This window comes from Callospermophilus lateralis, chromosome 19 (assembly GCF_048772815.1).
Source record: "Callospermophilus lateralis isolate mCalLat2 chromosome 19, mCalLat2.hap1, whole genome shotgun sequence".
Classification (NCBI taxonomy): Eukaryota; Metazoa; Chordata; class Mammalia; order Rodentia; family Sciuridae; genus Callospermophilus; species Callospermophilus lateralis.
Window position 1 is genome coordinate 37,805,655 of NC_135323.1, and position 20,952 is coordinate 37,826,606.

Here is a 20,952-nt window from a genome sequence, read left to right on the forward strand (position 1 = left end):
GGCACGAGGGCACACTCCTGTAACTCCAGCAACTTGGGAGGCTGAGGCAGGAAGATCAGAGATTTGAGGCCTGCCTCAGCAACTTAGTGAGACCCTGTCTCAAAATAGAAGTGCCACTGGGTTACAGCTCCAGTACCTAAATAAACAAGTCCTAGACAGTATCCTTTTGCAGATAGAAGACCTGTAAACATTTTCTCCTGTTCTGTGGGTTGTCTTTTCACTTTCTTACTGATACTGTTTGAAGCACCAAAGTTTTTGATATATTTCATGACATGTAGTCTGTTTTTTTCTTTTGTTGCCTGTACTTTGATGACACATCTAGAAAACCATTGCCAGGGGGCCAATGTTGCAGAGTGGAGCCGCAAATCCCTGACTTGCTGGTGAGACTCCCTTTCCTAAGCTGAGCTCCTTGGCTATTTCTGGGTGTCCTTGACCTGGGGTTGCAACTAATGCTGGACAAGCCAGATCATATGCTGGATTTCTTGTTTTGGTTTAGTTGCATTCTGAAAGAAGCATTTATATTGTCCTGGCTCTTGATGACAGGATAGACGGGAGAAAGGTGACATTTGCAGTATCTATAGGGAGCACAGCACAGGTTTCTTTTGTCTGCTTTTTGTACATCGAGATCAAAGACCTGTGATGGTAAAGCCTGCTCTGTAAGGAGCTGCAGTGCTGCTGTTGCCCACAGCAGAGGACTCTGGGGGGCTTCGAGTCCCGGCCTTCCTGCCAGTTCCAGCGCAGTGCACGCTGTATGTCTCCCTCTGGGGCAGAGTCTTTCTGACCAGCACCTTTCTGAAACCCTCTTTGTGGCCTGAGCAACCTTTTCATTTCTCTTCTTCCTATTTTTTCACATTCTCCATGTTGGTCCCGTAGCCTGACTCTTCTCCAGTGGCAACACTTAGCGGTAGTTCACCCGGATCAAGTTAGGACATATAGCTTGTTCAGCAAAAGTGTGTTAAAAATTGGGCTTTTATGCTGCTAGAAATGGCATAATTATTTGATATTGCATTAACTTATGTTTTTATATGTAATCAGTTATGCAATTGTTAATTGCTTTTTTTCTCCCCAGTGGCTTTCAATTACTTGCTTAAAGAGTTCCTATGTTTTGAAAGATGGTAAATACAGCAACTTGTTATTGTGGGGTGTTGGGTTGGGATTAGGGAGCTTCAGGATGACTGTTTATAGTGACACTGGATGGGGTAACAAAACTTATTGCAAAACTGCAGCTCTGTGAGGTTCTGCTGATGCCAAGCAGAGTTGTGCTGCTTTCGGTGTCACTCATTGTCTGGGTCTGCAGCCCCAACGGTCACTGGAGAGGGATAGTCTCATGAAGTATGAGAAAACCCAGCCATAGGTTTGTTCTGACCTGGAAGGTCATTAGTGGGTTTCCCCAGTTTCTTCTTGATGCATTCAACAGCCAACAGCTTGGATTGCCACAAGAAGGTGAGCTAATGTTTGATGGATATAAGGGTGGGCGTTCCTGTAAGGCTCAGGGTGACTGCATCTGGGCAGTTCCCCTTCTCAGTGTGTGACTGGAAAGCACTTGGTGTAAATCAACATCCAAACGTGATTAAAAATAAACTGTGCCCCCCCCAACACACCCCCAAGCGCTCTTCCTGAGAACCCAACAGACATTTATGGTAAAGTCAGACACATATTTTTGGATCTATGCCTCAGAGGATGAGCATTTTTGAAGAAACAAGAGACTTTAAACTATTTCTTCCAAAGCCTCAGCTTTTAACTCTTCTTGGTATGCTTTTGTGTACTACATGCAGCGTGTGTGAAAACAGAGACACTCTAGGTGTTCCATGCAGGGAGAGCCTTGCACTGGGGGTGGTGCTGGCCTGGTTGCTGGGGTTGCTAGGGGCTGCAGGGACATGGTGGGCCCTGCTTGGGGGGGCAGCTCTCCTGGCAGACATTCCACGTGAGGACCTTGGGCTTGGGTCCCCTTGCCCATATTTCTGAGTCCGGCCTGCCCCTAGCAGGGCCTGGCAGTCCTCATTCTTTGTCAGCTCTGATGCTTTGTGAAGTGATCGGCTTTTCTGTCTCAGTCACGTTTTTAGTGACTTGTCCTGCCCACTGAGAGTGAAGTCCAATCGGGATCTCTTATTTCTATACAGGGCCATCTAGGAAATCTTTTAGGCCCTTAGCTCTGCACAAAAGCAACCTAAATGTGCAAACGATTGGGTGGCCGTGTCCATTTGGGAGTGTGTCTGCCACAGCAGGCTGGCAGGTGGGACTTGCCATTCCTTTGTCCAGTCTTCTGGCCTACCAAAGCCAGAAACGAAGACTTTGGTGTCCAGCCTTACCCAGCCTCTGCCCTCAGCCTGGGTTCCTGCCCATGTGCAGGGGCTCTCCCCAAGGGTTCTAGCTGTCCAGGTGGCGGATCTTTTTGAGATCTGAGTCTCTCCAGTGTGGAAAGCCAGAGGCTGCACTTTGAGGAAAGGGGGCAAGGCCCTAATGTGGGCTGGTGGCTCTGACAATCTGGCTGTGCTCCCTGGGAAGGTTGACAGAACTCTGGGCTTGTTATGGGAAGTAATGAGGGCTGTGTGTCATGGCTGTAGCAGGAAAGGTTGCCATGGGTACCACCCCAGGGAGGGCCGAGTGGGCTCAAACATGGCATCTGTGGGCAGCAGAGACATCTGCTTTCAACAGCATCACATGCACACTGATGGGAGGTTGAGCACCAAGAACTTGGTGCCACTGTGTGTTCCCCCTACTCCCGAGATTGGACACCCCTCCCAGCCTCCCCTTCTCTGTTCTCTTGGGGAGGCTGCTGACTGACGTGGTGGCAGTTCACTGGGTTAAGCAGACACCTACCTGGGAAACAAAGGAACCCTGCCCAGGTCCCAGAGGAACCTCGTTGAGGTCTAAAGGCTGCTGGCACTGGAGGATGAGAACTCATGCTGGTTTGCCCTGGCAACTCAGCCTCCATGTCCCTGAGCCACCAAGAGAAGAGCAGATTAGCGGATAATGGTGGCTCTGCCATGTGTCCTACAGCCATCTTGGAGGACTGTCCCTTCTCAGGATGAGTCAGGACTGGCACTTGGGAGCAGAAGCGACAGGACTTGAGATGAGGCATCTCTGGGACAGCCCAACCTAGCTCAGGAGTAATGCACTTCCCCATGTGTGGACAGGAGGGCTGTTTCTGGGGATGCAGGGAAGGTTCCTGTGGCCCTGGAGGTGAAGGAGGCAGCTCTGGGCTCCTTCCTGCTCTCATTCCATCTATCCTGCGCCCTCAGGGGTGTGGCACTCTGTCCGCACAAATAGAATCTCCAGCATGATAGAAGTGACTGGCTCATCAGCTCCTTGTCCCAAACACCTTCCAGACACCTATGCCTGCAGAAGGAGAGGACACCACACCCCACGGGAAGCTCCTGCCTAGTGGAGCAGGAACAGCAGCCTGTGCACAATCAATGTGGGGGCATCAGGATCGCGCCACTGGGGTTCACCTTTATCTTCCCTGAAAGAAATGCATTTTTAAAATACTTGTAGATTCGTAGTAAGTTGCAAAACAACGCATCGGGAAGTCCTTCCTGCACTTGAGGTTCCTCCAGTGATAATTAATTCCTTGTGTCATCCACCATGGTGTCAAAACCAGGACACAGCAGTACAGCCTGCAGAGCTTACTCTGACATCTGTGTGTGTGCATGTGCGATTGCGCAGTGGTATCACAGGTGTGAATTTCTATGACTACTACAGTCAAGATACAGAACTAGATCCCTCGAAAGCCCTTTACTCACCCACTGAGGGAAGGACATTTGGGTTAGTCTAGATTTTTGCTTTTGAGAATAGAGCTGCTATAAATATTCACGATCATGTTTTAAATTCTCTGGGGCACAAGCCCAAGGCCATAATTGCTGGATCATATTGTACAGCCAGTTTAATTTTTTAAGAAACTGCCAATCTCTGTTCTAGAGCAGCTGTTCTGTTTTGCATCCCCCGTCTGAACAGAGAGGAGTTTCTCTGCCCCTCGCGTGTGTCTCCGTGTTTGGGTTTTAGCCATTCTCGCCATGGTGCTCGCGTTTGTGAGAGGACAGCTGACTGTCCGGGGAGTCAGCGGAGGCAGAATGAGGACTCTTTGCTTTTCTCGGGTTTGGTGACACATGCTATTGGCTTTATCGATTCTAGAAACTGCTGCATGGCCTGGTAGGGAGGATTTTCCTGGCTTCATGTTGAGGCCTCCTGCTTTGTTCGTGGGTGGCCTGTCCACCCTGCCTGCATGTGACATCCTGCTTCTCTCTAGAAGCTTTTCAGCGGTGGATGTCCCTGCATGAGGCACCATTCAGAGTGTCTGGTGGAGGTGGCCCTGGGGTCTGTTAGGCCAGCTCTCCCGCGTGCTTTGACTTCTGCACACACAGGTGCACCTCTCAGTCTCTGAGATGTGTTTCCTCAGTCTCTTGGTCAAGTCTGAAGAACTGCAGAAGACCTGGAGGCCGGACAGCTTTTCTTGCTTCCATGGAAATCTGGCAGTTCTCCTTCTGGGCCAAAGAAAACAGGATCCACTTCCCTCACCCCCAGAGTCCAGCTGCGCCACGGCGATATCTGCTCTTGAACTGCTGCTGCGGTCAGCTGAGGAGATGCTTGTGAGCTTTGCTTCCTTGTGGCCAACAGAAAATAACTCAGCAAAATGTAATTTTAGAAAGTAATGGTTGTTGTTTTTCCTGAGTTATACATGATCAATGTTAAAAAAATTAGAAAATAAAAGTGTGCAGGAGAAACCAGAAAGACTGGTTCCGCCCTGAGGTAGCGCTGTGATGAACATCCTGGAGCATGTCCTTCTCAGAATTTTTACAGTGGGCATGTGAGTGCCCAGCTTCCGGCCCAGGTAGCGCTGTGGTGAGTGTCTGGAGCGTGTCCTGCTCAGCACTGTTTCAGTGGACGTATGAGAGTGCTCATTAGGCACCCCCCCACCACAGTCCAACCCCATAGAGAGAGGTTTTTCTTGTTTTCCAGAGTGACAGCAGGAAAGCGATTGTTTTCATTTGGGTTTCTTTGATTACTTCCATAGTGGACATTTTCCATATTCATATTGGTCATTTGTTTTTCATTTGTGAGTTGCCTATAGTTTTTCTTTTTTTTTCCTTTTTAAAGTCCTGTTGTAAAGCTCATTCCTTCCATGTTTGAAAACATCCTTTTTATGCTCAGGGATCTAGTCGTCTGGTGCGTTTCACATGTTTGTCCAGTTTAGTTACTTTTATTCATGTCTTTTGCCCTGCCCACAGCGCCCTGTGCCTGCTCCTGGTCGTTGTGCAGAGACTGTCCCCTCCCAGGAGTAGCCCACTGCAGGCCTGTCCCACGCCTGGTGGAGATGCTAGGCCTGTCCCTCTTTCCCTTTTGGGAGTCAGTTGGGGGTCTCAGAGAATTCTTGGCTGCCTAGGAAACCACGCCCTCCCTGTGAAGGGCTGCCTCTGGGTGTTAGCCTTGGATATTGAGCCCAGCAAGGCACACTCGAGGGACCCTTCCTGCTGCTTTAAGGCCCATCTGTCCTTTATAAGCCACACCCAGAATACCAGAGTCCTGTTCCATCCCTTGTAGTGGGAGGTTTCTCCTTGCTGGCCAGGCAAGCGCTCACCCTGGGCCAGGTTCCTGTCCTCCTCCTGGTGGGGACAGCTCTGACTCACTCTTCATGGTGCTGTGGGTTCTTAAATTTCTAGTGTCTTCAAAGGTGTTGGAGCTGGAGGGCAGGCACTCCTGTGTGGGAAGTCCATCTAGTGCTGCTTCTCAGGGGAAGTCCTTCACAGGCGGAGTGTTTGGCTCAGTGCTGGCGCTTTCTTTGTTTCCTAGGATTTTTGCCTGCCCCCTTGGCCTCTTGGCCGGTTCATTTCACTGTGGACAGGGGAGCCGGGAGGAGTGTCGGCACTTGCCCTGTTGTGTTGTTTTCCTGTGACTCGCTTTACCCCGTCATGCTGCGGAGCTGTGTGTGCTGAGGCACATCCTCAGGCACTTGGGAGTCCCCTCACAGAAAGCCACGGAGGCAAGCAGCTGCCTGGAAGACAGAGGTGACTTTGCTAGCATCTCCACCAAAAGTCGGAACTCAGTGCAAATGTGCAACTTGAATGGGATCAAGAAGCCGATTCTGATTTAGAGCCTGGTCTGAGAGAGGCCAGCAGCGTCTACTTGACTCTACTAAGACTCTGGAGATTGCAGCATGGTGACTATGGCAGTCGTTCATACCTCTCAGTTCTTACACCTGGAAACCATGCTCATTCTAGGCGAGGTTGTCATAGGATTGGTCCTGAACTGGGGGTCCAGTGTGTTCCGCTGTAATGTGTAAGAGATGAGCTAGAAACATCCTTTGTGGAAACCAACAGGCCAGGCCGCAGTGCCATATGTGTAGGCTGGATTTCCGGGGATGTTTAGGCTCATGATGGCCAGCCTGCTGGGACCAGGATCACTTGGAGAGTTGCACTTCGAGAATTTTCCACTGCAGCAAAACACAGTCCATGGCAGGAAGAGAGCAGTCATGAAAGCCCACAGGTAAAGTGGATGACCGAGTTCACAAGGGCTGCAAGTCAGAGCATCCGAGAAACTTTAAATATGTTTAAAATACTGGGAGAACTAAAGGAAAGCCCTCAATGAGCAGTGCTTAGGTAGAATTGAAAAGGACTTAAAGTGAAATTCTGAAAGTAACGTGCAGTTACGGAAACCAAGTAGAGTATAGCAGACTAGACGTGGCTAAAGAGAGCATCAGAAGTTGGAAGGCATCTGTAAGGAAGAGATAGAGATTGTGAAAGAGAAGGTAGGAGAGATGAAAATTAGAATAAAAGATGTAACATTCAGTAGGACAGAATGGAGAGAATGCAAGCAGGATAGTGTCTCAAGAAAAACTTCCTTCCTGAGATGTGGGAAGTTGATGAAAGACTGTGTCAAAGAAAGATCCAGTTCCAAACAGAATAAATAAAACAGACACATAGAATGAAGGAGCAGAGCATCAGAAAGAAAGAGTGAAACTCCTAGGAGCTGCCAAGAAGGAGAGGCTGACCAGCTGGGAAGGCATGTGAGGGGGCCAGCTACCCGCGGCTCAGCAGTGATGGGTCTTGTGGACCCACCTGGGCCACCGTGCTCTGGAGCAGGATGCTGCTTCCAAATAAAAGGGGTGGCAGGGGAAGGGAAGGAGGCCCACTTCCTCAGAAAGGGGATGCCCAGTGTGGGGGCGCATTGGCTTCTATGTGGCATTTCCTCCAGTCATGAAAGGTGAGGTGGTGCTTATCTGACCCCCGGTGGAAATGGGTGTGGTGGGAGAAAGACCATTTCAATGATGAGAGCAGTTTCCAGACCTTTCCCAGTGTCTGGAAGTTTTGAACTACAGCTGTGTGTTCCCATGTCCTTTTTCTTAGCGGAAAACTGAACCAAGGAAAAAGAAGATGAAAAACAAAATAAAATCTCTGTTTTTTTTCCCCATGAGAATTATATAGAGCCCGTTACAGAAATAAAATAATATCAGAGGGTCAGGAATTGAGCATGTTCCTTACACCTGGCATCTGGGTCCTTTACCAGCAGTAAGGTGGCGGGGAGCCTCCCGCAAGGCAGCTGCTCACCTCAGCCCACAGGGCCTAATGCAAGGACACACAGGCTTTGGCAGAACAAAGGTCTTCCCTTTTCGCCACTCCTGGAGTCCAGGAAAGAAGCTGCCAACAGAGTGTCACGTTAGTGCATTTGTGGGGAGAGCACCTAGTTTTCATCAGATTGTTTAAGAGCTTAAAGGCCCTTCCAGGGGCTCCATCCCCTTCATTCTGAGTTTTCCAAGTGCCTTCTGGTTTATAGGCACTGCAGCATCAGGGAGAACAGCTGAGCTGGGTGCAGCCCCCAGCTTCCCTGGGCTGGACTGAGGGAGTAGAGCTCTGCAAAGTCCCTGGTGCCTGTGTGTTCGGCTCTTGGAGAACTGTCATTTTCTTTGCTCTCTGTGGATGGCACTGTGTTTCATGACCCATGAAATGCCATGTGCCTGTGAGAGACCACTGCTGGGCTTCTTCCCTTTCCTAGCAGGCTGCTGAGTTGCCACCAGAATGATGGTATAAGAAATGAAGTTGCAGACCAGAGTAAACTGTCCTTTTTCTGGGTGGATGTACACTATTCCCAAGGGACATGGGCCTTCTCTGCTCTGTCCTTGGCTCTTTCCCCAGCTAGTCTCTTCAAAGCCCAGGGATGGAAAGTGGTTGGAGCTCCCTCCCCAGAACTGCCCAGAACCTCCCAGCTCCCTTCTGGGCAGAGCTCACATGCACAGGTGAGGGACTGGCCCGGAATGGGCAGTGGGGTGCACTTCTCGCTCAGTTCAGTTCCAACTCAGATTCGCCCTCCCAGGTGGCAGGCATCTGCTTTTCCTCCATCTGTTCTCCTGGACACACGTGATGGTTGCTTTCTCTTTATCATTTGCTTCCTTGGGACAGCCACCCTTCCCCACTGGCGAAGCTGGATGAAGGGAGGGATTACTGCTAATTTGGATCCTGCATCAGTTGACCATGTGGAGTTGGGGACAGAATCTTGGGTCCACTCTAATTCCTGTTCTCACTGTACCCATGCCTTGTAAGCCCTGCCTCATCCTAAACCTGACCACATCAGCTCCCTCGTCTTTACACAGACCGTACTTGTTCCCCCAGCCTTCTTCCAGTGTTGCTTACAGTGGTTGAGCACCCTTCTGCGAGCTGCAGACCACGCACTAGGAGCTGGGAGTATCACTGTCACTCTCTGCTGCACCCACAGCCCTGGGCCGGCCCTGCCTGCTTCCACCACACCTGCTCTCCTTCACTTCCTGCCACATTATTCTCACTGACCCACTGACCGTCGCTCAGTCCCAACCCCTGCGTGGTTCCTGGAGCACAGTGAGCACTCCAGAACAGTTCTGGACAGACTCATTTTGGGGATTTTGTTCTGGCCCGTGGTCTGGATGGCCCCCTGGAGCAGGCACCCCTTTGAAGCAAGAATGAAGGTCTCAGTCACTCTGACTGGAGGAGGCAATGCCAGTCACATCTAGGGATGGTAGAACAACTGTTTTAAATAAAGTACGCATTGCACATGCCTGGAAGTGTTTTGTTCCTCCTGTTTACTGAGTAAACAACATCAAAGTAATTTTTAAAAAAAGAGTTAGAAAGGACAGCATATCCCCAGTCTGCCTCTCAATGCTCGGCTCCTTCCCCCTTTTCCTTTTATGTAGATACATCTTCCTGACACACTTAAACTCAACATGGATTCATTTTATAGGTGTTTTTTTTTTTTTTAAGAGAGAGAGAGAGAGAGAGAGAGAGAATTTTTTAATATTTATTTTTCAGTTCTTGGCGGACACAACATCTTTGTTTGTATGTGGTGCTGAGCATCGAACTCGGGCTGCACGCATGCCAGGCGAGCGCGCTACCGCTTGAGCCACATCCCCAGCCCTAGGTGTTTGTTTTTAACGTCTTTCTTTTCTTGAGGTCGGGTCTCTTTGTGTTGCCCAGGCTGACCTTAAATTTGACTCAAGTGATGCTTCCATCTTCGCCTCTGGAGTAACGCACAATGTGCAAGGCATCGTGACTTGCTTAACCTCATTTTTAATGTAATTTTTAAAAACAAAGCCGCCCCCGCTTAAAAAATACTCTTTGTAGAAATTAAGAAAACGTGAATAAGCTTAGAGAAAAAAATGTTTGGTACAGGTTAGCATGTTTGTAACTTTAACTTCGCATTTTTACAGCGTGTCTGGCCTTCAGGTTCTGCACAGGGCCTTGTCACGTGATGTGCTAGTGACTGGCGAACAGATTCTTGTGGTTTTACCTTTCTGTATCTAAGGCTGAACCATGATTTGAATGGCCAAAATGCCATCAGGCTACGTGGGCTAACACTCTGTCCTATGATGTCCCAGGCTTGTGGTTTCCTGTTCCTATGGTCACTTTGGTGGCCAGGCCTGGGGTCCTCAACCTGGGTGTTGGGAAGCCTGTCCACATCTGGCAGAATGGACCTCACCAGCGTCTCCTGACCAATATCCATTTCCATGGTCTGCTTTTCCTCTTTTTGGCTCCTTTTTATAAAATATTTTTAGCCATAGATGGACACATCTTATTTATTTATTTATCTATTTATTTATTTATGTGGTGCTGAGAATTGGACCCAGTGCCTCACACGTACTAAGCAGGTGCTCTACCACCGAGCCACCACCCCAACCCATCTTTTTGGCTCTTGATGGGGCATGCCATGTAGTCATAGCCTTGAAATTGGAGATCATGGTATAAATTTGATATTTTAACTTAAGCAGCATTTTGTTCCTGGGATTCGAGAGCTCATTTGTGATGTGTACATGTTCCTTCCCAAGTAATTTTGCCCTGGGAAAGTGCTGTGATTCTTTTTCCTTTATTATGACTGTTGAACATTTTTCTTCCATAGATTGTACGTATTAATAAAATTGAAAACGCACATGGGTGAGCTTCCCGTTTTGGCCTTGTCTTTGCTGACAGACATTGTTTTCATTTCCTGACTGCTCAGGGGTAGCCTGAGCTTGCTGGTCTTGGTGAGGTGCGCCGATGCCACATTTGTTCAGGGAAGCTCACTTTATGATAGGAGTTGTATTAGCCATTGGCTGATTAGACAGTGTGCTCAAGGACATTCATAAGTTTGGATCTAAAATACCAGAATGGATGGATTAGGCTGCATATTTGCACAATCATTTCAAAATTATTCTTGTAATGGCATGGAAAGATTTCCCAGGGTGGAGTGTTCGCAGCTGGGAAAACAGTTGCGCTTTGAAGACATTTTCCCAGGCACAGAGCTTGCATCTCCTGCTGTTAGGAGCATGGGCAGGGTCTGGCTTGACTGGCTGCTCCCGGAACCTTGCACTGGGCAGGGCAGCTTCACAGTGTCTGCGGGAGCACACTTGTACTGACTGGGAGAAGGACGTGCTTCCCTTTGCCCCAGTGCCATCTGAATGCCATTGGGGAGATGCAGTATCAGAATATATGTGAGCCCTTGGAGGCCATCAGCTTCTCTGGCCGATGAGCTTTCTTTTGTGTGCATCAGTATTTTTAAAGGTTGGTAAATGAGGTTCGAAGCTGAGGCCTGGCCTTGGTGCTGACAGTTAGGTTTGGCCCAGTGGTGCTGTACCTGCCTCCCCAGGCCTGTTGTGGGCCTAATAGCCTTGCCCATGCTCAGGTCACTATAGCAGTCCCCTGAGTTAGGCCCTGTGGCCCACCTAGAAGGGTGTGAGTATAATCGGCCTGAGTGTGTGAGTGGAGGCCGTTCTGCCAACCTTTGGGTGCTGTATCCATAGCCGGGGCAGATGCTAGGTGGGGTTGCTCATCAGGTGACACTGATACTCAAAACACGGTGCTTTCAGTAGGGCAGAAGTTTAACTTAAAGTTCAGGGTCGGGGCTTCCCTGCGCCATGGCTGTGCAGGGGCCTGCTCCTTCCCTCAGACTGTTCTGCCACCACCTAGAGCCCATCAGAGCCCACTCTCATGCTGTTTGCAGGTGGGAGCAATCCCCTTCACTCCTGTGTCCCTCCTGTAAAGTGGGGACAGCTGCAGGCCTGTGTCAGTATCAGGCAGATCCCATGAGGCAGAGCGTGTGGGAGGCAGAACACAGCACTTGCATACGGTGGGTCTCAGGTGAAGATATGGTCTGAATTTCTTGCGTCTTGGGTTCCGTACCAGGAAGCCAGGCTTTGTCAGCTGTCCTACGTGCAGCTGTCTAGCAACACAGTGACCTTTGGTAGTTGGAGTGGAAGTAAAGGAGTGTTTGTGATGACACCCTGTTCACCACAGAGACCCTAGACTACAGTGTGCCGTTCCAGCCTCCACTGCACTGATGGCGCCTGATTCTTTAAATCAGTACGGTGAGTTGTGACTTCTGTGTGTGGCTCTTTTCGTAACTGCACCTGACAGAAGTCTTTAGCACAGGGATAAAGTTCCCACGCAGGCCCAGTGTGACCCTTTTCCTTTGCCTGCAGTTCGGTGCGATTTTCTTCACCCTAAGTGACTGATTCATGGAGGCTGTGTGATGGTGAACTTAAGCGGGCTAGGTTCACAGAGCACCGTGCTGTGGACTAGGAAGGAGTTCTAGAATGAGTCTCACTGGCAGCCATGGAAGCATTGTTCCGGTGGCCTGTAGTATTCATACCCTTTTGCTTGGGAAGATTGTGTCATTCAGCCCCCAGAAAGGAGGTTCCAAGTTGACCAGGACAGGCCTGTGGGTGACACATGTTGGGTGTGCGTGCAGATGTATGTGCCTGTGTGCACGTGTGGACCCTGCAGACGTCCAGTGCTCTTGGTCCTCCCGCACAGTACTCTGGTTCTGCCTGGTCATGGCTGTGCACTCTTCTGGCCTGAAAGGCCTGTGTCCTGCTCTGTGAGGTCCCTGCCTCTGAAGCCCAGCACTGCTGTCCTTGAGTGCTTCTGCATCCTCGAGCTGCTTGTTGTGGCAGCTCCTGTCTGGGTTCCCTCTGGTGCCATGTCGCCAGCATGTCTGAAGAGGGACTGTGGGTTTGTGACTAGGGAGGGAAGTTAGAGATGTTTCCATGCATCTCTAAATTGAGTTTCCCTGCAGTGCCTATTTGGTAAGAGATCTAATATGTGGCATTTTCTTTCTTCCTGTCCCTGAACACTTCCTCCAGACAAGTGCAGCCACAAGTCCCACACTGTCAGTTTATCCAGACAAGCAGTTTGAAAAGGAGCTGTGCCGTGGCTTGCACAGCCTTGTGGAACTTTGTTTCTAGGAAAATAGAACTGTGTTTAAGATGGCAGACCAGGGAAATTGCCTTCCCCGGCATAGGGCCGAGTGGGTCGGGCACAGGGCTGGGAGCCTCGTGACTGGCGCAGCTTGCCCTGTAATGGTCTGCAGGGGGAGGCAGGTGGTCTCCTTGGGATAAACTAGTTGCAGAAAACTCAGTCTTGATTTGCTTTTACAGTTGTGTGTACCATTACAGGTAGATTAAACTTCAAAGGTTTTAAGGGAAGATATTCTACCTTGGAGTGGAGGGTGAGGGGGAAGCCCACGAAGTTTGGGGGCTAAGCTGTCTTGTTGGTAGGAAGGCTCAGTCCCTGGGTGCCACTGTGGTAGAGGCTTCCTAGGGGACTGTGGGGGGGCTGTAGAGCATGAGTAACATGAGAGGAGGAATTGGCCACAGGGCCGGCCACACTCCCCAAGTTGCTGAGGGCTCCTGATACCCCTAGGCCTGGGCTGGTGTGGGAGTTAAGTGAGGTCACCAGGAGCCTGGTCTCTTCCCCTTTTCCTTTGTTGGCAAATGACTTACACATGCCTCTCTTTCCTCAGTCAAATTCACCTGCTTCAGGGAAGTTTTCTTCTCCAGATGGCTCTGACTTAGCATTTGTGATTCAGCAGGGCTTTATTTATGCTGCCTACAGGCATGATATACCATAGGCTTTCCTTCTCCCCCTGCTTTACTGTAAAATGCACAAATAGAAGGGTGTGTACCACTTCCACGAAGTGCCCCCCAGACTGAGACAGGAGGCTGTGCTGTCTCTTCCCGGCCATGTCCTTGCTTTCCCCAGGGTTTATTTCCAATGCATGCATCCCAGAAATACATTTGGCTTTGCTTGTATTTGAGCTTTATGTGGATGGAGATGTTTTGTTTTGTTTTTTGGTACCGGGAATTGAATTCAGGGGCACATGACCACTGAGCCACTTCCCCAGCCCTATTTTGTATTTCATTTCGAGACAGGGTCTCACTGAATTGCTTAGCACCTCACTTTTGCTGAGGCTGGCTTTGAACTCGTGATCCTCCTGCCTCAGCCTCCCAAGCTGCTGGGATTACAGGTGTGTGCCACCGTGCCTGGCAATGGAGATGTATTATGCATTTTTTTCTTTTGTATTTTACTGCTTTGGCTACATTTTGTATTAGCCATGCTGTTGTGTCTAGCTCCAAATTGTTCATTTTTATTGGTATGTGAGTATACCATAGTTTATCTGTTTTTTATTCATCTGAATATTTTTAGTCTTTGGCAGTTATAAACAATACTTCGAAGAATGATCATGTATATCCTATCATACAGGTGTATGGGCTCCTCTCGGGGACATACCTAGGGTGGGATCATAGTGTTAGGGCTGTGAATCTTCATCTCTACTACATAAACCAACTGAATTAGTTACCTAACGCAGAAAATAGTGGCTATAAGAACAAATATCTAGATGGAAATCCTGATGTATCTCAGCCAGGCTTTTCAACTCATAAAAGTAGTCAAGGGTTGTCCAGGGCTGAGCTGGTTGGAGCGCTCAACTGGGGTTGGTCTGCTTCCAGCCTCACTTGTGGGTATTGGTAGGATCTGATTCCTACAAGGTTGTTATACTGAGGGCTGCAGGTCCTTGCTGGCCCTTGACCAGGGCTGCCCTCAGTTCTTCCACATGGACCTCTCCTTAGGGAGCTCCCAGTTGGCAATTGACTTCATGAGAGGGGGAGAGGGGAGAATGCAAAGATCAAAAGTCCCAATCTCAGAAGTGATGTCCTATCCCCCTTGCTGAATTGTTTTCTAGTGGTATTTTGCCAGGTGCAGCTCACTCCTGGGGAGGGGATCATCCGGGGTGTGACTGCCAAGAGGCAGGTCATTCGGAGCCTCGCAGAAGCAGTCAGCACACATCCCTGTGTTCCCTGAAGCTGGTCATGCCAGTTAACACCTCAGCAGCAACAGATGAAAGTGCATGCCTTGCTGTTGCCTTGGCAACATGGGATGGCCAGGCTTTTATAATCTTATGCATGCGAGTAGCAGTCATCATGGGCGGGTTTGTGCGTCTGTGTGTGTGAGCGTCTGTGCCTGTACATATCTCTGCATGTGCATGTTGTGTGCACACCTGTCTGCATTTGTGCTTGTCTCTGTGGGCATGTGTGCATGCGTTTCTCTGTGTGTGTGTGTGTGTGTATGCCTTTGTGTGTCTGAGTGCATGCATGTGTGTGTACATGTATGCTGGCTGGGAAAAGGTGATAGGGCCTAATGTCATCTGTATCTGAGCTGGTGTTCCTGCGAATGCAGTGTGTTCTGGGAGCCACAGTGAGGGTGCTGTTGTAAGCACATACCCCGGGTCCCTAGGTACTCCCCTGCACTGTCCAGCTCGCTTCTGGAGGTTGTCCTGAGTTCCAGAGGTCCTTTCAGCTTGACATGCCTTTAAGATGTTGATCAGTGTGTGTTGCCCACCCAGCAGGTGATAGCTGGCCTGCCCAGCCAGAGGCTAGTCTATGGAACTCTCTGGGAGGTGTCTGGCCTTGGGGATTTGTTTCAGCCAGTGCAGCTTGAGCTCCTGAGGGTAGCTCAGGAGGAGGAGGAGAAGCAGGCTGTGTTGGTTCTCCTCATTCCTGGAAAATGACTGCTTTTGAGTCAACAAAGAAGGACACTATGTTCATTTCCAAGAATGCCCCATGTGAGTGAGGTCCACCTCCTTCTTTTGCTGTCACTTCCCTGAGGTGATGTGATACCCCCTGGGGATATGGCCCTTACCTCTGCTTGGTTAATGCTATGAGGAGGTGTGTGGCCCAGAGGACCAGCTGTGGCTGCCATGTATCCATTGAGCAGGTGCTTGCCGAAGGCCCCAGCACGGGCTGTGTTGGGGATTTCATAGGAGCTTGCACTCTCCTTCCTCAGGGCGCTGAGGTTGCAGTGGGGAATGCAGACGCTCAGGTGGGAATCGGCGCAGGAGGCTGGAGGTAGCCAGAATGTTAGGCAACATCCTGCAGGAGAGGAGGAAGGAACAGCAACTTTGCTATGAAGCCACCCACTCAATTGTATTTTCTCCCTGGAGAGGCTGTGTATCAGCCCGTGTGCTCAGCAGAGCCAGCCGCTGGCCCTGGAGCTGGGCCTGGAGCTCCAGGACCCAACAGCTGATTTTTTGTGATAAGTTTTGGATTAACTCCACCCCAGTGTGAAGGCATAGAAACACAGGCAGGCTTGGTGCACTTTTGTGTTCTGTGTCCCTTTGACTCTTAAAACCCTTATTGGCAGATGGGACCCCACCCACTTAAGCAGGGCAGCAGTCAGATGAGCTCAACACTGACATCTTCCTACACACAGCCTGGGTGCACGAGGAAGGCGAGGCTGTGGTTGTGAGCAGACATACGCGCCTGTTTGAGTGTCAGCTCCAGGGTATCCTGGGAACCTGTGGTAGACTGCTCAGCTTGTGCTGCTCAGAAGTGACCATGGCTGGCTGGGCAGCCCTCGAGCAGCCTTGGTGGCCATCCCTCAGCTGTGGAGGGGCCTGCCTAGAACCCAATGGGCCCGGGGCCCATCCAGCTGTGCCGGGACCTTTGCCCTCACTTCTGTGTGCTCCCTAGCCTTCTGCCCAGAGCCCATTCCTGGAGGACTTGCTGATTGATTGTAGGCCGGCAGCTTTCCTTTTAGGGGCCATGGTCTTTGCCTATGAGGGAGATGAACTTGGAAAACATATTTTTCTGTGACAACTCCAAGTGGAACCCAGGAGTCCGAGGACACTGTGGAGAGTGAGCGTCCTGGGACGTAGTGGCTGTTCATGATGACCCTCTCCCTCCCTCTCTCTCCCCTCCCTTAGTTCCCGTGCAAGGCAGACTCGCTGGCTCCCCACCCTCCCAATAGTCCGGAATGCAAAGCACATTAAATTTGTAACAGGCAGAACTTCCCCAAGCCTCTGTTGATCATTTGTAGGAAGATGGAGCCGGAAACCCCCAAAGTCCCAGCTTCTTCTGTGATCTGACCAGGCAGCAAGCACTTGTGTGTGTGTCCATGTGTTTGTTCGCCTTGGGTCTCTGCTGTTCCCAGGGATGCTGGTCACAACTGTGATCTACAGGGTGGAAGTGCTGTGGGATGGTTCAGTGATAAGCCTTGTTTTTAGATTTCTGAACACATCACTGGTGAAAGTGTCTAAGTAATTGAAATGATATTGTTGACTCCTTTCTGTCCTTGGTCACTCCTGAAGTGTGCACCTACGGGGATGCGGGGCCAGTCTGTGCAGGTCCCCTAGTTCCCCAGGGACAGTGCCCAGCAGGAGGGAGAACTGGCCATAGCCATTGTCTGAGATTCTGGAGAATGATTAACTACATTCAGCTTTAAATTTTACTGAAGTTCTTTTTCTCTATTTTTAATTTAAAATCATATCAAAATAGACCCCAGATAATTAGCTTGCCACTGTGGAAAAGAACATAAAGCTTGAATCACCAGCAGTAAGTGAGGAGAGAAAACTAGGAGTTTTACAGTAAATGCTAGCAGGCAGCTCCTGGGACTCCAGAGGGGTGCTGGGCATCTCCCTGTGTGGGGTATGAATGAGAAGCAATTAGGGAACATTGACTTGTTGGGATGTACCTTCACGCCATGAACTCACCCTCTAAAAGGTCACAGCTAAAATGGACATCCACCTCCACAGCCGTGTTGGAGCACCTTCTCCGTCCTCAGGGGCAGCTCTGGCTCCCTTGCAATCTCCTTTCCCTTCTGTGGCCCTGGCAGCCCCTTCCTGCCCCTGGATTCGCCCACTCTGGATACTGCATATAAGAGGAATTACACAAATGTGGGCTTTTGGGTCTGGCTTCTTTCGCAGCATGTTTTCCAGGTTGGCCCACATTGTTTTGTCCTCTGACCCCGTGATATCCTCAGAATGCTTTCCCCTCCTTGTGGTGGATCATCTCATCTAGAGTCCTCATCGCATGTAATTGTCCCCCCTCTCTTCTCCTGACTTTAGAAGAATTGTTCACGCTTATCTCTTTTTTTTAAAATCTTTTTTAATATTTATTTTTGTAGTTGGACACCTACCTTTATTCCATTCATTTTATTTTTATGTGGTGCTGAGGATCGAACCCAGGGCCCCGCGCATGCCAGGTGAGTGCTCCACCATGAAGCCACAGTCCCAGCCCCTCCAAGCTTATCTCTTATGACATTTTCATTTTTTGTAAATTGGCTTCCTTTCATCATTTTGGGTTTTTCTGGTATTTGCTCCTGATTAGACTCAGTATGTACCCTTAGATTAGGACATTAGAGACATTTTGTCCTTCTTAGGGTGTCACAACTGGATTTTTTCCTCTTGGTGATGTTCATGTTACCACTTCTCTGCTGTGTAGTGACTTTCCCTTGCTTTAACGAGCAGTCTGTGGGAGCTCTGCAAATACCCCACTGCTCCTGGAGTGTCTCCTTTGGGGGTTCTTGGCCTGTTCCAGTCTCACAGTAAAAGCTGCAAAGGGAGGAGTCCATCCCCCTGCCCCTCCTCTGCCCCTGCCCCCCAGCAGTCCCTCCTCAGTTATAGGCCATTTTTTCCCATAACCAAAAATCCCCACATTTTTCACAAGCTCTATTTATTATTATCTTTTTATATGTTACTTATTTAAATTATGTTTGTTTGCCTGTTTATTATTAGAATGGGCTCAGGATTCTTTTTAGTAGTTCCTAATTATTAACTTTTTTGGGGGGTACTAGAGATTGAACCTAGGTATGCTTCACCACTGAGCCACAGCCACAACCCTTTTTTATATTTTTTTAGAGACAAGGTCTTGCTGAGTTTCTTAGGGCCTTGCTAAGTTGCTGAGGCTGGCTTTGAACTCACAACCCTTCTGTCTCAGCCTCCCAAGTCACGGGGATTACAGGCATGCACCACTGTGCTCAACTTTATTAACTTTTCTTAATCCTCCTAGCTCAGATTTTTCTGGATTTGGCCAGTGGGAATCCTTTGGGCCATCTCCTATATCCTCTGGGTATGATTTTGACATTCTCGCACCTGGAGAGTCTCACAAATGGAGATCCACCTGCTTTGCTGCATTCCCATGGGGTTCTTGAGTGCCCCTCTGCTGCCTGTGTGCTTCTGCCTCCCTTGTCCTACAAGAACTCTGTCTTCAGGAGCATCAGCACATTTCCCCTTGTGCTCACTCACAAAGTGGCCCCGCGCTGTGTGCCATGCTGCAGAGAAGAGCCTATTGAGAGGCTCCCTCGGCCCTCCTCTCCACCCTTCCTCCAGGACTGGTGTAATAGATGGCATGCCACCATTCCTCACCAGGCCTGGGAGCTGGGAAGGACAAGGTCATGTCAAGAGTTAATTGTTGCACACAAAGAAAGTGATGGACTCCTGGTCAGTGCTCATCAGGTGTTTTCCACATGATTACAGCTGTGGACTCTCTAGCCCGTCGCAGGGTTTAAACTACATTATTGTGCGGGAGAGTTGGGTTACCAGGAAGCAACAAAGCAATTAAAACGCCTTGATTTTATCTTGTGGTGTTCCTGCCCCAAATAATCAAGTTAGCCTCAGCTCTCAGACAGATGCCTTGAGAAGGGCTGGGTGGGGTGTGCAGAACCCTGCGGGGCTTCCGACTTCCGCTCTGCCCATCGCACAGACGCAGGGGAGACTTCAGGGGCACCAGGCCCAGCCTCTGGCTCTGGAGGGTCCCATTTCATTAGGGAAGCCCTCTGCCTTGTTCTCACCCTTCTAGCTATCCATCCTACTGACTCTCAGCAGTTCTGCCAGTTTCTCAGCTGGGGAAGTGTGCTTCAAGTGTTGGCGCAGGAGCTGCACTGTAGCCTCATGTGGCCCTTGCCCATGGCAGACCTGCTTGAGGAGACCTGGTCATCAGGAGCTTCAGGCAGAAGGCTGCATAGGAGTGAGTGGGGACAGCTGCGTGCAGGAAGGGGTGGACCTGTTCTGCATGCCCAGTCTGCAGGTGGCTTCTGCTGCAGCCCAGAGAAGCGCTCTAGAGTTCTGGCCCCAGGGACAGGTGTCTTGGAAACATGGCTTCCCTCCCACTGTAGATATTTCGGGGCTTTGGGAAGATGCAGCTGCATTTAGAGTCCCCCCAGGAGGTCTCCCTCCTGCCTTCCCTGAACTTGCTGGAGATGTAGCTGCAAAGGAGAGGGCTCAGCCTTAGGTGACGCCAGGGGCCCAGGGCTCCCTGGCTCTGCACTTGCCACACTGAGTACTTTTGCTTTTAGCATCAGGGTTGCCGCTTGCTGCAGAGAAAGGATCATGGCTTTGGAGAGACCGAGGTTCGGTTCCTGGCTGCACCATTTCCTGTCTAAGGATTTGAGGGTCATAGATTCTCACTCTTATTCCTTGAGTCTTCCCACCCCACCCATCAGATCTAAGAGTGAGTGTTGGGTCTCTGTGTCTGTGTTTGGGGCTTCTGTGCACCAATTTTCAAGCTGAGATGAGGGGTGAATGGCTGTGGGTGCCTTGCTCAATGGTAGGCACCAGTTCTGTCTCCTTCTTGCAGTCTGAATTGGGTTTGGATTGTTACCAACACTGAGTGGAGCCGGGAAACTCAGATCACACACTCGCCTTATAAAAGCAACATCCTGTCAGAGTTTGTAGTGCTGGTTTTTGGGCCCCACTGTTAGCGGTGCCCTGTGTGCCCTGGAGGAGCACCATGTAGGCTCAAAGCATGTGGTATGAAAAGCGTCTCAGGACCTTGTTCCTCTAGCACAGGGACCTCACTTGTGGTGTTTGCACCCTCTGCAGGTGCCAACTCGAGGGACGGCTTGGCCTCCTGTAGAGGTTGTCTGCCTATTGCTAGACCCCTTGATTTGTGGGGACAGTCCTGGAAGAGGTCTGCTGTGTCCTGCTCATGTGGGATTTGGAGTGCTGGAGATGCCACTGCTTGGGGTCTCAGTCTGGGACAAATAGTCTCCTCTTTGGAGGAGTGTTGCTCCCTGGTGACGAGCACAGAGAATCCAGGCCCTGTAGGCTGTTGGAGCCAGGCCTGCCGCACCCATCCATGCACAGATTGTGTCCCACAGGGTGCCAAGGGGAGTTCTCTTGGGTGCTCTATGTGATTTTTTTTTAACTGGGTCATCTTTTACCTTAAATATATATTATCAGAAATAAAAAGCAGTACCATAGTTTAAATGGAAAATAACATGCAAATTATTGAGACAAAGTGGTCTTTTTCTTTGTTAACCATATTATCTTGTGTTCTTTGGGAGGCCTGAGCTCCTGAGGGGCCTCTGGATGTGGGCAGAGAATGGAGGAGAACCTGGCACAGCTTTATCTGGTGACAGAACAGGACAGGGAGTCCTCTCAGTTGGCCCCGCGAGTGCTCTGAGTGCC

At 50.0% G+C, this 20,952-nt stretch overlaps 1 protein-coding gene across 6 annotated transcripts in view; it reads left to right on the forward strand.

The window, feature by feature from the left end:
• Positions 1 to 20,952, forward strand: part of Chlsn (cholesin) — a 118,432-nt gene that overhangs the window by 18,129 nt on the left and 79,351 nt on the right. The gene's annotated exons all lie outside the window — the stretch shown is intronic.